The following is an 18,343-nucleotide window of genomic DNA, read 5'->3' as shown; positions in this document are numbered from 1 at the left end:
TAGAAACCACTCCTGATCAACCATGTGTAGCTGGTTGTTACGAAGTTGAGTAATTACAACAGTTTCCACTGAAAAGCAGAGCAATGAAAGGAGAACGCTTTCATCCGAGCACACATACAGCACTCAGAAACATCAACAAGAATGAGGGAGACAAAATCAATCACGAGCTGTCGTCCTCTGTGGCTAGTGCCTTCCTATCTGGAGTAGTTTCCTTTTGCAAAAAAACAATATAAAATTCATTAGGAGGCTTTTACTACAGACACCATATATCACTAAAGAAGATTTGCATTTCATGGCCAGCCTTGTCCATTATTACATTCTGGACAAGACTTCATCCTGTAGCTATTTTCTAAGAAAACTCACTGAAGTGAGTCCCAGGAAAGATGCAGGTGGAAAAATATCTTGATACTGAGCTGATTTATGTGCAGTACATAAAGGGGCTTACTAGAAGACTGGAAAGGGACTTCACAAGGAGATGTAGCAACAGGACAAGGGGAAATGGCCTTAAACTAAAGGAGATTCAGATTAAATATTAGGAGAAATTCTTTACTATAAGGGTGGAATTGGGACAGGTTGCTCAGAGAGCATCCCTGGAGGTGTCCAAGACCAGGTTGGATGGGGGTCTGAGTAACCTGGTCTAGTGGAACATTCCCTGCTCACACTGGCGTGATTGGAATTAGATGACCTTTAAGGTCCCATCCAAGCCAAATTATTCTACAGTTCTAGCATTCTATATATGTGGATTAAGAATTAAGCATGTGAATTTTGTTCAGACTTAAGATGTTTGGAGCACTCACAAAGAGCTGTGGGTAACTCTAAGGTCTTGACAAAAATCTTAGAAGTTTAAGATCTTAAAAATCATAAAAAATTGTCAAAGAAATTATTTCAAGACTGAGACAGTGCTAAGCAAGCAGTAGATGAGTGGATGCTTTCAATAATGGATTTAAGAACTGTACATCACCGCACTCAAACAGTACCATAAAACTGATTCACAAGAGAAGGCAGGGTTCCTGCAGAAAACAATTGTGTATTATGAGGAAAGATGCCTGGGTTTTCATTCAGTTATACAAAAACAGAGAGAGTGAATTTAACTAAACAGACAGTTTCTAACTTCTGAGTGTTTGAATTTATAATTTACACAGTATTTTCACACAACTTTTTCACTTTTTTTTTTTTTTTTTTTAAGTATTAACAGCCCAATTCTGCCAGACTTGGAAGAGTACCTAGCAGCAGAGGATTTGTATCACTGGGCTCCAGAAGATAATTCACTTTTGCAAAACATTTTGGAGTTGCATGCATTTACATAAAATTTTAGAAACAGATAAACTGATATTTGCATTCAACCAGAGGCTTGGAGGAAGTTAGTCATGGAAGCATTCTCTTTTTTCTTGTTCTGAAAAGTTAATATAGTTTTCAACAGTTTTAAAAAATAGAAATGTGTGTATGCTACTACATGCAAAATAAATGTGCAAAGGGTTTAATTTTTAACAAAGTGTTCTTCATATTAGCAGTATAATATATACCCCACTAATTATTTTATTATACTTACATTTAAAGTTGTAAGTAAAATGCTAAAGGACAAAAATTCGTTTATAAGTTAATAAAGAATAACACTTTTTTTCAGTACTATTATTGTAGGAGAAGAGGAAATTGTTGTAAGAAAATGAAGTGCCTGGGGCATAACGCTCAAATATTGTATGAAGCAGAAAACAAATTATCTGACTGGAGAAGATGGCAGCACAGAGTAGTGTGAGTACAGATATCTGTGCGTTCCTTTCTATAAGCAGTACTTTGGCTTGAATAAATGTCTTGTACTGTCAAATCTCACTACTATGAGTGTTTTATATGCCCCATTCTAGTCTAGGCAACTTATTGAGGTTAATGGCCAATACAGTCACTATTCCTTATGCAATAAATGACTTTATTTTCATCTTTAGATTCTCTGAGGAGTAACACAAGCATAAAGGGTATTTTCAGCATATATGAAATACAGTTCTATTAGAAGGCTTAACTAAATTATGAGCTTTTAAGTAGAAAAGCTGCCAGTTCTGTAGGACAATGCCTTCTATATTTTTGAATGTAACAAAACTACAAGGCTGCAGGTTTCTTTCTAAAAGGTTAAACCAAAAATCCACAGCTGTGTACCTCAATAAAACACAAAGGTGAAAAACAAATTATATAAAGATTTCATGTGAGAAAACAGGTGCTCCTGAAATCTGGGCATTTCAGGATATGCAAACTTTGAAAGGAAAAAACTCTTTCAATATCTCCTTAAAACGACTTTATTCATTCACATATTTATATGAAGAAATGTTATGACAACCATACAAGAAGATAACGACAGGACTTTTGAAGTAACCTTTATACTGGTAGGTTATTATAGCCAGTGTTTCTATATTTGGATGCAAATACCAGCTGAACTACTTCGCAATTCAGTAACTTCTTATGGCCTAATTTCTAAAGAGAAAATGGGTTACATAACATAGCAGCAGGAAATAGAACTTGTCTGTGCTTTCATTTTTATTAATTTTTGTGTCAGATAAGTCCCAGGATTTTAAATTAATTACTAAAGGTTTGAATGTTCTGTGCAACCCTTTTTTACATCATTTAGTCGTGACTGTCATTCAAAGTTTTGCATCTAGACCCTATAAAAAAACAAGCACAGTCTATATTCAGACACAAGGAAATTTTGCAGAGTGGTTGTAGACATTGCTTCTATTTAGCCTGCTGTTATTACAACAGCTAGTGGTAGTAATGCATGGGTAAGCAGCACTAACCAAATGCATCTAGAGTATACTCGTGGGTGTCAGGAAGAGGCAGTCAGCAGACAGTACTAGCTGTCCCATCTACAATAAAAACTGCATTTAGTATTTTCCATAACTGGTTTCTTTGAAAAACTTTATAGATTTCTTTTTTTCATTATTTTTTTGTTTTGTTTTAAATGTGTCTATTGATGCGTGTCCCATTCTAACCAAAATAAACATAATTTCTGGCCAAATAAGGATCCACACTGTTTTCTGAACTGCACTCCTTGTCTTGTAAGAGATACTAAAATTTGAACTTTGCAGCTTTCTGCATATTGAAGGAAACATCTGGAAAGAATGAAAACAATGTATGGATCCATTTATCAAGTTTCTATTATACTGCCATCAAGCCTCTGGAAAAGGCCAAGTGTCAAAAGAAATAAATAGGCAAAAATGACATCTGTGATAAAACCTAATACTTTAACAGCAGCTTGAATCTGAGTCAAACTACACAAGTTTTGTATTTTTTTTTCAGCCATAAGAAGTCTACATGAATTATTTATTCAGCACCAATTCCTGCAGCATTATCTAAGCTGTGGAAGTTGTTAACCTGCATAACTCTGCAGGGCACTTGCATGGATGGCGTTAAACATTCCTGCCAGCAGTCAAGAAGCAATATCCTTTTATGAGAGATCTTGGAGAGAAACAATCCTTCCCCTTGAAGCAGCAGCAGCAGGGTGCAACAAAGCCCTCAATAACCTGATATTCTGGTGCCTGTGGAAGTGGCTCTGAGCCCCCTCAGCACAAGGGAGACCCCAAAGGCAACTGCCATCAAAGATACTTTTGTCACTGTGGCAAGGATTCACAAGCTGGTTGACAAGGAAATAAAAGAAAAAAAAAGAAAAAGTTTTAGTACTGCATTCATACTGCAAGCTAAATAACTAAATTTTTTTTGCATCAATATGAATTATATATTTAAAGAAGTATTTAAGAAAAGATAAATATGGATGTTTAGGTTAACCTACACGGTAATGACAGTATTAATGTGACACATATCCTTTTGATTATATGGGTCAAAACTGTCTCATGGCTGTACTAATTATTATCACGATTCCAACTAGAGTCCCTGAAAGTTGTGTGGACTTTTCCATTACTTGTAGTAGCAAACATGTTATTTTCCTATTAAACTGTGAATTTTCACTTTTGAGTGGGAGACTGTTTACCCCGGGGCTCAGTGAGGCTGTGCTGAATAAACGTGTCAATGAAATGTGATATCCAGTTGAAACAGTGAGATGGAATATAAATAACAATTTAAAAATTTGATGAAATTATGATACACCTATCTCATAAAAACAAACAAACAAACTAACTAACTAACTAACTAATTAATTAACAACGCAGTCCTGGGCTCTTTCTTGTGCTGTTCAGTCACAACCTCATCCTTATTCCTTAGACAATCCCATCATGTGCAGAAGGCTACCTGAAAGTCTTCTGAACAATTGTTTTAAGTGAATAGTAAGAAGAAAATATTATGTTTTCACTCATCAATATTCTCTCAATGTTGAGGAGTTACTCAGCTAGACCTTGTTAGATAAGAAAAAAAATATTGCATATTATGGACCGAAAGAGGACCACTCTTGATCCTAGGATAATTTTAATTGACGCAGACCAGGAAGCTGAAGGCTAGAGAAAACTTTTTCTGTGTTCTTTAATTTTGTTCTGTAACTTAACTATGGGAATCTACATCTCAAAAAGCCTTGAAAGAAATTATGCTGAGTGTGTTTACTTTATTCTTACTATAAAACACATCTAAGGAGTCCTAAAGCATATTTATTTAACACTATCTTATTTTTACTACCGCTCTGACTGGGAGCCAAAATAGAGTAGGTTTGCTTTCTTTTAGTCCTCACTAGATATTTACATAGCCAGCCTATTTCAGAAATTTTTTCACTTTGAGTTGTAAGGGAAAACAGTTAGTTTGCCCTGATATTATTTATGGTACAGAAATGGGAGGAGAGATTGCAGCAAAATCTTTAAACTCTGTGGATGTGATTAATTTAATGCTATTTTTTCCTCAATCTATTTTCATATCTTCTCTCTAAATATTGGCTATTTATTGCTTAGTAAGTTAGGCATTATGAAGGTGTGGAAGGAGAGTGTTAACACTGTCCGACTATTGGTTTCCAATTTGATTTACTTTAATAACCTGCTTAGTTATTTGGCTAGTCTTCAGAAGAAATAAATTAGTCTCATGCTCTCAGTTGCTTCCTGAAAGTGCCCATCATACAAAGGGAGCCCTGGGAGACCAGCTGTCAACTTAGTTGTCTGAATCTACATTCTGCAATTGAGCTCCTCTTGAAGTCAAAGGAAAGACTGATTTAAATTTGCCTGACAATATGTTTATTTACAAATCCTAACTTGTCCCACAGGTGATATAAAAATTATTGACATAGCAACAATAGCCATATAATGCTTCCCAAAGGCAATCAGGAATTCTGGAGATTGCAGGTATGCATGTAACAAAAAGCCAGTAGCTATGATTTTGTTTATTAGTTTTCTGAATAAGAGTAAACTATAAAAGTCATAGAAAAATAAAAAAGTGAAGGAGCCTCAAGAGCATCACCTGGACTTTCCTTCTGCCCCAGGTCAGAGTCACATTGTGACAGATGCTATTCCTATCATGGACTACTCCTGACAAATTGCCCGAGTTGTCCTTGGAAAGGTTCAAAGATTAAGACTCCACAATTTCTCCAGTCAAATTATTCCAGTTGCTCATTATCCATACCAGTTGAAAGCTTTTTCTGCTTCCTAACTTAAATCCCTCCTGGTGCAGTTAGTGTCCACTACTACCTCTCATACCTACTGCGATATGTAGGGAACAGATTATTTCTTTACTTTTTGCAACAGCCTTTTGCTTTCTTCCCTTCAATGTGCTGATTTTTCAGTAAAGGCAGAAGCAAAAAGGTTGGTAAATACCATCAGACACCTCAGTATCAAAAGGCAACATCCTTCCAAATGAGGGACTAACAGACGAGCATCTCTGCCCTTCTTTTAATGACTAAAAGGCTGGAATGAGTTTTCAGAATATCTCCTGTCTCTTATCATTCTCCTCTCTCTTAACTTTTGATATGTTTAATTTCTATTACTATCTGTTCTATCCTTTTAGCAGTCTGACTTGGCTTCCATTTTCTTTACACCTAAAATGTCAAGTATTGAGGATACAGACTAGATAAAAAAACCTTTGTTTATTGATGTTGTGTACTGGTCCAATATCAAAATGCTGTAAGAGGAACACCTTACCTCCCAGCGCTGTAAGTAAACTTGATCCTGAAGGCTCTGGATCCCTCAGTACTACGTGGCTGGCATCCTCCATGCACATAGCCCCAAAAAAGAGGAAGAACGATAACCCAACTTGTTTTAGCACAAATCATGACTGAAATCTCTATTCATATTTTTGAATCATGACAGAAAGTGAGATGGAGATTTTGAGCTCTGTTTTAGAGGTGAATTCTGAAGACTCTTTTTCCTCTTAATACAGATGCTATCGGTACCTTTTAAGACAGAGTTCTTTCACAGAAGTCTTGAGGAAGACTTTCTTGAAGAAACTGGAACTGCCAGGGTTTTGCTTCAAAAGACATTTCACATTTGGCAGAAGTTTGTACCAGATTGTTTGCGGAAGTTGTACAAAGCCAGGATCTGATTTGGTCATTGTTAATAAGTTTATTAAAAACAGTTTCTAACTTGCAATGATGCTCAATTCTTGCAGGAAATTAAGGATGTCATGCTTTCAATATTGCATTGAATAATATATTCAGTCACCCTGGTTGTTCACAGAGCAATCACCATCCTGGATTGTGATCCCCTTGTAGCTGTAGCAAACTCTCCACAGACAGGAATAGAGAAATAGTACAGGAGAGGAGAGAATCAGGCAGCAAGATTTCTTGTATGTTTTAAAAGAATAAGGAATATCATGATCATATAAGGTAAAAAAACAAACAAAAAAGCAATAACAAAAAAAACCACCCCCACCAAAAAAAGCTGGTATAAACAGTTACCTTGCTCAAGCCAAAAGTCTTCAATCGTGCCTTGTCTCAGATCACCTTTAGTTTGTTTCCATGGAGGGTGGTACTTTCAGACTCTCTGTTGTGACAGGCCAGACCGCTGAAAGCATCAGCTTACTTCAGGCATCTGCTCAAACATGGCTCCACTGAAGATATAAAGCAGGCTTATACAGAGCCTCACAGAATATTTTCCACAGCCAGAATGCTCCTTAATCCTGGCAGCTGGCACAACCATATTTCTGAAGACACGTTTTCCATGCAGATTTTGAATTACAAATATTGTTCTCAGTTTATCAGCTTGAAGTCAGCCCTAGACGTTAACAGCACTATCTAATGCTTGTTTTACATTCAGAGAAATATGAATAGATACCTTAGTCAGTTATTTATCATTACTGAAAGGTGTATAGATGCTTTGGGGAAAATCTTGAATGCAATATATGAATAGAAATGTTAAAGATTCAGTCTTAATTGTAGCACTGTGTTTAGACACCCAGATGGCAGCAAAGTTGTCATGAATCACAGGGACAAACATAAATGATGTCACAACAGAGGGGGTAGTGTGAGCTGAGAAACCTAGAGTTGGTGGCTACCCAGAGGGGAAACCAAGCAGCAGAAAGATTTACAGGGCACTGTCTTAATAGCCCTTTCTACATTGTAATGAAGCATGGGTATTTATGTTCTATGCATAAAGTTTTCCTTGCAATTTCATTTGAATTAAATATCCTTTTATTCAGCCTTTCTAAGTTTGTTACATAGTGCTATCAGTTGGCATGCTTATGCCAGGATTTATCTGCACACTTCATTATTTGAGAACTGACTATATTGAGTACTGACTCTAGCCTTGGGCAGGAGCAGCTTCTGGGACCTACCAGGCTGAGATTTGTGGGAGTTCATGTGCTCTTCTTTACCAATTGTGCAGGAAAGATGAATTTAACTGTGCACTTTGAAATACACAGAGCAATCCTGATGATCTGATCTGTGTGACAAGCCCTTCTGGTTACCTGCTAATTTATGTTGTGAAACAAGACCTTCAGATAAATGGGATTTTAGTGTAAATAAATAGGAGACAGCTGTCATTAAGCAGTCTTTACTACTTATCTTGCTAAAATCCATCAGTCCCATGTTGAACTCATTTCAAGCAATAAGCCATTTCCATCCTGGTTTTTATCTTCCCATTAGGCCACCTTTTATTATAAGTTCTTATTACAAGCCGGCAACGTGTCACATGTGAATGAAAAGTGATGAGATCAGGATGAGGATAAGCTGGGTACCTCAATTAAAGTTGGATTTTAATAGTACTCTTTAGGTAACTTTTCAAAAGCACTATCTTAGCCTTTATTAAAATTGGCAGGGACTATCAAAAAAGCAGGTTATTCATCTCTTCATGTTCATCACCTGGGCCCAATAAAGATGTGTAGGATGGCATAGATGAACAAATGTAACCGTGCATGTTCAGAGAGACTGTAGAAATCCAGGTTTCCATAAAGTCAACTCAACCAGTTAAAAAAGTTTCCTGATCACACTTCTGAGTCTTTACTGAGTGAGCAGCTAAGGCTGTAGTTTGAGTACAAATAATGGACTAACCACCAGCTAAAAGATACAGGTTTCGTTTCACAGGATAGGATACACACAGGTTCTTTATTAATTTATTTTCCATGGTTTCTCCAAGCTTTATTAAATTCTCAGATTTATTTTTTTTTCACTTACCTTATTGTAAGAACATATGAAAGTAAAAGGTAAAGCCAACTGACATTTTTAAGTTCCGTTAACATCTAGGTCAATTTTATTTTTTTGGTACATACATTTTTTGGTCTCTGTAAGTTTAAGACTGAGCATTTATAGGCAGATTTTAAAAATTATGTAGGCAGCTTTTTTTTTTTTTTTAATTAAAGGATAAATTTCTCTGCTGCAGTCTCCTATATATGAATATTTTAAATTTTGTAATATTAATGCTTCCTATCTTTCCATTTCTTTTGTGATATTAAAGTCACAATGACTGGAAAGTGAACAGATTTTACAGTACTGGAAGACATAAAAGTAGATAAATAAGACACAATAATAAGGTTCTGTCTATTTCCCCGCCAATCATATTTTTATTTATAAATAAGCCATATGTCACTTAAAATAGATATAATCCCCACAATTTCATTACAAACCTCCTATCAGTTCTCCTGTAACCAAAACCACGTGTTTAATCTCTAGGTATCTCTTATCTTTGGCACTTCTAGACCTTTTTCCAATATTCATGTAAAATAACAATATTACTACTTAATAAACGAAATTTGAATTATGAAATAAAAATTAAAACTAGAACTGAGCCTTTAAACTAAAGCCTTCAGACACTTCAAGTTCTGAAATGATCACGTCGTCAAAATGGTAGTGGTACAAGGCTTAAAATATTAAAAGTAAATGAATTAATCTCTTTAAAAAGCTTACCTGAAGCCTCAAATGAAGTGATGTTTCCTGATGTTTCATTTAGGAATGTTCTGTTATCTACCCCACAGCTATGCAGTCACAAAGCTGTGTTTCTGATGATAAATCCAATTGGAATTTGTTGGTTTGGTTTTGGTTTGTTCTAAATATATTAAAATAAAATCTCTGTTTCTTGTTAATTTAGAAAATGATGTTCCCTGCTGGAAATATTCAAATAGGATTCCAAGCAGTTTGATTTGAAACAGATTATTCATGTGCAACATCTAAATTAATGTTTTTTGTTTGTTTTTTAATAAAGTAAGATTAAGATTAAATGATCACAGATCAAATAGCAACACACATTTTTCATGTAAACTATTTGTCATTTGATTGACAGACCCACAGTAAAAATGTCAGATTTAATGATGACTTAGTTTAAACCCACAAATTTTCACAGTAATGTATTGTCTATGTTAGCAAATCATTTAAATGCAAATGCATCAACCAATAAGACTGTACATTTTCATTTTAAAAAGTGATGAGAAGTGTGTTATGGTGACTACTAAATCAGTAAAAGTATTAAAAGAGAAGGAATTTTATCCTATATTTACCTCTCTTCTATACATCAAAGATCTATAAAATATGTTACATACACATGGTTATTTTTCACAGTACTCTGGCTGCCCTGAAATAATACGCAAGGATTAATACAGTATCATAAGGAGGATAAATATCACCATTAACTAAAAAAACCAAAAGCTCTATTAAGAGTAGAAAAGGATAGAAATTTGAGTAAAAATGACTGCTAAACTAGAAAAAAAAAAAAAAGAAAAAAGAGAAGTCATGCATAGCAAAATTAATGTTATTTTCATATTTTTAAAAAACATATTTTCAATTATGTATCTTAATTCAGTCAGAAATTATTTGATGACATTTTCCCATTGATGTGAAAATACATGTGCTTTCTGGAATCATCCTAATTTTTTCAATAGAGTCACTTAGAACAAGAAAAAGAGACTCAAAATATTCACCCTTTCTTGGCATTAGGGGTATGAAATGTTTCAATGTTAGCGTGGAAATTATTCTTAAGTTCAGGGCTGTGTCATGCTTTGACTCTGTTGAAACAAAATGTTTTGTTCCAAAACCAATCATAGAATCCATTTTTTTAAGCCATACAGATTTATGTATTTTTGAAAATGAAATAAAAATAATTTAGAAGAAGAAATACAATTGAGCTTTCTTTTATTTAGCTGTACAATATGTGTCTTCCCAAATGCTTGAGTATTTTTTTGCTGTCTATGCCTTGTTCTATGTTTTGAAGTTACATTTTGTTGAACATTTGAAGAGTCAACAGAAGCAATGAGAATCTCTCAGCGCAGTGCAGAGTCCCACAAATACGAACTCCCTGTAACAATGTTTTGTTGCAGTTCAGCCACAGCAAAGCATAACTTTGCTTTCAACGTGTTGAAGAACTCTTTGCTGAGCTGTTGGCATCGAACAGAGAATCGTACCCGAACCTACTCATATGTATTTTCCCAGCACTGGGAAACTCCTTCTTGATCTTGACAGGCTTTTTTTCCACTTTCCTCAAACATGTCCAGAGTGGCTTAGTTCATTCATGCTAGTTTGATAGTTGGAAGAAATGATATTGTTTTTCTTTATTACACTGCAGATCAGCTTCAAATGAGCTCATAGGCATTCTTAGCATTACTTGTGAGCTTAGTGAGATAATGGTTTTAAAGTCTCCAACAAACCAGTATCCAGAAGATAATACACTTCATAAAACAACTGACTTCATCTTACCACAGTTTAAATCCCTCTGGCATTTAGAGAAATTGGTGTCATTTTTTCCCAATAAAATAACATTTGTAAGGTGTTAAAAGTTCATTTTAAAGTACTGTTGATGTACTTCACAGGAATTTGCTTTAATAGCTTTTGTAATCCCTGGGTGAAAAAGCAGACCATTTGCTTTAGCAGATTATCTGTTTGGTTGGGGTTTTTTTTCAATATAGAAAGCTGTGGAAGGGATTTAGTTACTGACAAAGCAAAAAAGTAAAGTAATTTCATTAACTATGTTAATTTGGATTTCCCTAGAAAAAAATCCCAAACTATAGTTTATTACATTTTCAATTACAATTAATCTATTTTTGAAATTCTAATTAAATGCCTGAGTGACAAAAATATTGTGTGGTTTTGTGGTTTTTTTTAGAGAGGAGTGTAATATACATTTTATGTTTTCCAAATTTGAAGCTGCTTAGCAGATTCTATCTCAGAATTACATTCCTGATACTGGGCTTGAAATGTAGCATTTATTGCTTTCTTTTGAGAACATAATGTTTTTAACATAATGTTTTGTTTCAGGGTCCTTTCTGAGAGAGATGAAAAGGCGTGGGAAAAATAGTCTACTTAGACATTTTAGCTTAATGTACTCACAGTGCATCAAAACCATGTAAAATTCCTACTATTCAGATTAGAGTTAGGCCTTTTGAACTTCTGCAAATTGCCAACTGTAAGGGATCCTTCGTGAGAAAATCTCTCATTCAGGAAACAAGGCTCAGGGATGTAGGGTATGCAAAATACTTGCTTCGAAGTAAAAGGCATTGGGAAATTGCCTCACTACATATAAGTTCCCTGCTGGTACTGTTAACGTTGCTTCTGATGAAATAGAATGTGATTCTTGCACCTCAATCTGTTGTTAAGGAAGATTTTTTGGCAGAGACATTAGATGCCCAGAGGATAATTACACACCACAACCAGAACTTAAGTAATTTCCATTCTAAGATATGGGGAATTCCAAAGAGAAAGGATTATTCACACTTACATGTCTTTTGTATGTAAGTTTTGAAGAGAGATTTATATAAGAAAGGACCAAAACATAAAAAGTGGAATAAGGGTGGAAGAAAAATAGGCCTGATCCATATATATCAGGCTAGAAGTTCAAGTGCTTGATCTCATAAGCACATACCCTTAGGAGTTTTGTTACATACAGTAATGTCAGCCATTGCATGAAACAAAATACTTATTCATAACTCTATAATAAAATATTTTCTAATGTTCTGAATACTGAAAATGCAAAATAAACAAATTCATTAAAGCACATCTTGCTAGCATACCTAGCAAATTAAAAAAAAAGTAAACATTGAACCTCTGGAGGAGAGTTAAAATAGTCATTGCATCTTTTCAGACAGATACATCAGTGAGCATGGCTTCCTCTTATTGAGATTGATTCCAGAAATTTAAGTTTTATTGACATATTGCAATTGATACATTATGCATCACTCCTTCCTTCATCAGCTTGCTGCTGAGCCAAGACGGAGATGCTTTGCATCTCTGAATTTCCATGTCACCTTTCTCTCTGATTTATTTTAAGACAGTAAGGTCAGTAGATGTCTTCATGCCTAGTACTATGGACTTGCAGTATCTCCCAGGTTCTCTGGCACTATCATATTGCAAGTAATGACAACAAAGATTCATTGACTGAGGTATCTTAGCAATTCTTTGCAACAAAAGAAACAAAGGATAGCCATCTCTGACATAAAAATATATTCTTATTTTTCTTGTGACAATACCATACTTTATAGACATCTAATAAAAATAAGATCTGCATCCTAGGCTTTTGCAAGTTCTCAGGAGCAAACAGAGGGAAATGAGTATTTCCTTTCTTGATGCAGTGATGTTTGATAACCTACTTCTTTGCACATCCTTTGTGGCTACACAACCATGTCCTTGTGAATAAAAAAAGAAAAAGAAATCTTATTTGAATAGAATTTGAATTATATTTTACCTATGTCAAATTGTGTCCTCCTGTGACAGAACCAAAACTACTTCAAAATCTATCACATTCTGACAATGCATGCCCTATAGCATTGAGGAGAATGTGCAAACTGGGCTTTTTTAAAAGCATAAGATAGGCAGGTCTCCATCTTCCATTAAGAGAACACATAAAGATATTTTGTAGGTTTTAGTCAGTTGAACCAGGCTCTGTACACTTTTCTGTCCCTGTACAAAGCAGCATCCAACAACATCCCCAACCTCTCCTACCTCTTCCCCTCGCCTCTAGGGAAATCCCAACTGTGCTACCAGTAAAATCATCAGATCAGATCATACTTTGGGTGTGTGATTTTCTTCATAGGTTATGAGGTGACCTGCCAATATCACTGCATCTCTGCCCAGCTTTACTCTCTGCAACAAACATTCAGGGAGATGTATTCAGTAAGATCAGTAATACTAGCAATATTCCTTAGGCAGAGCAATTTTGGGGAAGGATTTCTGTTGTGTGTAGCAAAAGTTCTAAATCTGAGACAGGGTGACAGGGTATATGTGTATTATTGGAGTATGGCTTCTGTTAATCATGTGGGAAATGACACATTTTTTAAATGTTAGAGTTTACTTCCCAAGAGAACCACTGCAACATTTGTGTATTCCCATAGGCTTTCCTGCTCAGAATGCAAACCAATTTCAGTTTGCAATACTTATTAATATTTTAATTGATCTCACGAATTCCAATTTGCAAAAGAATGCATGTCAGGTCTATATTTGGCAGAATAAAAGCTTTATTTCAGTTCTTTGAGGGTGGTCACAAAAATCAATGTTACAATTGCAGGCTGTAAGATGTGTAAATTTAACTTTCCAAAAATTGTATTTGCCATCTTTATGCAGTGAATGAGCAGGAAACCAGAAGAGGGTTTAATGCTCCCAGGGTGTACAAGGAAAAGCCCCTCTTTAAAAGGAAATGGTAGGTAACTCATTCAACAGACTTAGGATTTATTCCTGTAATGAGGATGAAGGCCTAGTATACGATAGTATCATTGATCCTGGGGATTTAGGATTAGTCTGTAAACATACAAATATAAATATTTAAGTTTTTTGCCTCCTGAATTTGTACATTGATTTTATATTTTTTTTTCCATTATCCTCAAAGTTCTTCCTTAAGAATCTTTCTGTTGATTCAATGCTTTGCTCAGTCAGAAGGAAGGAAATACTAAGAAAGTGAAGTCAAGTTGATAATAACTATTCACTGCTCCCTGGGAATACAGGATCTGCCAAACTTTTGCCTTTTTCATTTTGTAGATCACTTTGGCAGTCCTTTTTTGTTTATGGTGTACACAGGCACCACTATATTGCAGCTCACAAAAACAATCCAGTGCCCCTTTTTGCAAGCTGAGGTACATATCTTAAGTGCATTTTCTGTAGTGCTTCATCGGCATTTGTTCTTGTCACCCAGTGGAATAATATGACAGAAACAAATGGCAGTGTGCTTCCTGCTTGCTAAATACAAAATGGTCTGCACACAGCTTAGAGAACTCTTGCTTGTTTTGTTTTTGAAAGTGCTTTGTGGAAAATCAAATGCTGGTGAGAGACAGCACTCCTTTAACTATTTTCTGATTTAATGTAGACCTGACAGAGCTCCTGGGAAAAGGAAATTAATCTTTCTAATGATGTTTTTTTTTTCTTTAATATATTTATGAAGTTTTAGCCTTTTCATACAACAGATGTGACAGATACAAATAGAATTCATATCATGTGAGATAGATAACTCCACGTCATTGATATACAAAATTAAGGAGCAGTGCCATAAAAAATAATCCTCAGAAATATGAAACAAGGAAGGCTGTACTGTGGAAAAAAGAAGTGTAGCAGTGATTAACATCATAATTGTATTCACTATATAGGTTGCATTTTACCAGGAAAAATATTGAAATACAGCAAGCTAATATTTCTGATTTACATTTAAATACTTTCTATAAAACAAACAGTCATGCAATTAATACCTGAGGGAATAGATCAATGTAAATACTGTACACAGATAATACCAGAGTACTTATAATACAGAGGCTACATATTTTTATTAACTGCTTTCGAAAGAATAGCAAAAAAACTTACATTTCATAATAATTTATCTCTTTCCTTCCTAAAATTCTTAGGTTTTTTTCAGTAAATTTTAATGTAATTTACTAGGAATTAAATCAGTGAGATTTAAGGGCAACCAAACATGATTATTGTAGCCCAGGAAAGTGGCAAACACGCAAGCTCAAAATAAATTTAATTCGAAGATCATTAAAAATGTAGTGGAGACTATTTATCTTTTGAGTGGAAATACAAAATTTCCCTTGGAAGTTGTGGTCCTTATATGCATTTCTGATAGATTGCTTTTCATGTATAAAAAGTTTACATTTTGCATTGCAACAGTGTGGAAACCTAGTTTGAAGAAGGGAGGAGACTGTGAATTGGAAATCCAGAAGCAATTTTTTCACTGCTGAAAAAGAATTCATACATCCAGAAAATACTACAGAAGTCTAATGGAGACTTCCTAGATGCTAATTTGTTAATATGGAAACAATTAAGCCTACTTATTATGTGCCATGTATTCTGACATAATCATAATGAGCACTGGAAATTAGACTGTGATGGAAAATGCTAAATACATGTAGCTAGAACATTAGGAAATTGTTTACTTTGAGAAAAAAAACTGTATTCTGGGCTAGGCTTTGTTTTGGTTTTTTTTGATAGAAAGCATCAGGCAGCTGACAGACTAAAAAAAAAATAACTGTGATCACTACCTTCAACCAACCTTCTTCCCTGTGAGATGTTTCACAATAAGGAGAGGCTATCTGTTTTTGTTACTGCCTGCTAGCATTTGGGGGACAGAATAGAGGCATATAATGCCTTCCAGATTTCCTTGCTGCCAGAAGATTTTGTAAAATGTTCCCATTCCCCTCATAGAGATGAAGAAGGAAAAGTGGCCATTCTCTTTTATTCACGGTGTGAGATATCAGAATGACCTGTGTTATTCTTGTCAGGTCCCTGTGCGTGTGTACAAAGAACAGTGCACTCATGTCAGCAGCTTTGTAATCCCACAGACCAGAATCATAAAAGGTAGAATGGTTTGGCTTAGACAGGACATGAAGGTCCTTTAGTTGCAATACCCCTCCCATGGGCAGGGATACCTTCCACTAGACCAGGATGCTCAGAGTCTCATCCAACCTGGCCTTGAACACTTCCAGAGGTGGGGCATCCACCACTTCTCTGGGAAACCTGTTCCTGTGTCATACCGCTTTCACAGTAAATAACGTCTTCCTAATATCTACTCTAAACCTGCTCCTTTTCAGTTTGAAGCCATGTCCCTTTGTGCTGTCTCCACCTGCCCTTGTAAAAAGTTTCTTTCCATCTCTCTTGTAGGCTCCCTTCAGATACTGGAAGGCTGTAACAAAAGTCTCCCAGTAGACTTCTCTTCTCCTGGCTGAACAACTCCAGCTCTCATATAAAAAGCGCCTCCTATTGTGGTCATTCCAGCAAAGTGCTAATACCTGAATGCCAAGGCAAGACAGTACAAAACCATTTTACACTGCTAATAAGATGTTAATATGATTTCTAATTCACTTTTTATAAAATGGACAAATAAATTATATTACATTTACATTCTGGTCTGGATGTTCACAATCCCTCAGAATACTCCCATTCCTATTCTTGCTAGATCTGAGTACAGGAGGGCTCTTTTGGATAATTAAGAGGAAATAATAGCCCTTTAATCACAGAAATGTAGACTCATTCTCAGAATTTTGTAATTTCTGGTGGCATAACTATTCATTTAATAGTTACATAGCAGTAATTTATACATAATTGTCTTACATAAAGTCAGACTTTCTACAGAAAACATGCAATATTTCTGGAGAAAATAAAAACTTGTCAATTTATTCCAGTCACATCACCTGGAAATTTATCTATAAATATGTCTCAAACTGGCATCCCCTAGTCTCAATATGCTTCATTCTTCCACTGAATTTTTTCTAGTCTGAACAGTGAACTCTACCCAGATTTGACTTTAGAGGACAAAAAGTTGATGCAGAGAGAAACTAGGCATAATTGTGTCCTGCATTTTTAACAGTTTTCCCCTTCATATCTTTTCTCCCAAACCATTCTTTTTTATGTGTTGATTTTCCATTCCATTGCAGTCTGACTGCAATTTGAACATTATCTGAGATAAAAGTGAAAGGTTTTTCTTGTGATAGTTCCATGAAGCCAAACACTGACTCATTTCTTCTGTATATCAAAGTCTGAAATAGATCAAATAAAACCAGTCTGAAAAATATTTCACCCTCTCTTTTCTGCTCTCTTGGAGACATTGATGTATATCTCTTGGGAAAAAAAATGTCCTGCTCTCCCATCCATGGTGCTGACACATTGGTCTTGTCACTGCACAGTGACTGATAATAATAATGGTTGAAAACACTTTCAGATATACTCATGACCAAATATGGTCTAAACTGAACTTGAAACATTGTTCATGCTATAATTGCTAGAGGAAAATGGTCTTCATGGTTTCTGTTATTACTGTTTTTGTGGTTTTTTTAAATGTCTCTCTCCAAACTGTGCAATAAAGCAGTGGGAAGACTATGCTAGTGACAACCATTCAGATTTACCTGCCATTTTTGAGATGCAGAGGTTTATTTATGTATCTGTAGATAGTTGTATCTATGGGTATAGCTAATTAATTGCATTTCAGATTGTTTCTCTAATCTTTAAGAAAATAATCCATGATTTGATCCTTCACAGGGTCCCATATTTGTTTTCTGAGCAAGCCCTACCAAGATCAGAATTTTTTATTTGTGCCTTTGTTGATTTTAGCCTTGCTGGCATGCTGGTTACCATGTACACAGAGGCTTTAGGAAAGCACTAAGATAGGTGTGCCCAATATAGTACAGGCCAAAACAAGATCCCTTTAGGAAGGCTGGAGGTTAGTAGAGGTGTATTGTCTTGCAGATTGTTAGGATGACAATCTCAAGACAGCTCTTGGGACACAATACTTTCAAGATACTATTAACATGAAGGTAAACTTTTAACAGCAGTGAAAGTTCCAAAGCCTGAACAGACATGGGACTGATTAGGAATGCCCCTGAGTCAGTCTTAATAGTAATGTCAGAGAATAAGGATGATTTTATGTTTGAAAAAGTGGACAGAGACATATAAATTTGAGGCTTAACTCATTCCAGGCATGCCTTTCACTTCCAAATATGATTTAGTGGTGCTTTTCTAACAGTAATATAAAAGTGACAGTACTCAGTCTCCATCTTAAAATCGGAACTGGATATTAAGAGAACTGGAAAGCCTCTCTTTTAACAGCTGGCT

This window comes from Corvus kubaryi, unplaced genomic scaffold, assembly GCF_017639235.1.
Source record: "Corvus kubaryi isolate FWS band 111438036 unplaced genomic scaffold, C.kubaryi_AGA036_p1.0 137, whole genome shotgun sequence".
NCBI lineage: Eukaryota > Metazoa > Chordata > Aves > Passeriformes > Corvidae > Corvus > Corvus kubaryi.
This window is presented reverse-complemented; position numbering follows the sequence as displayed.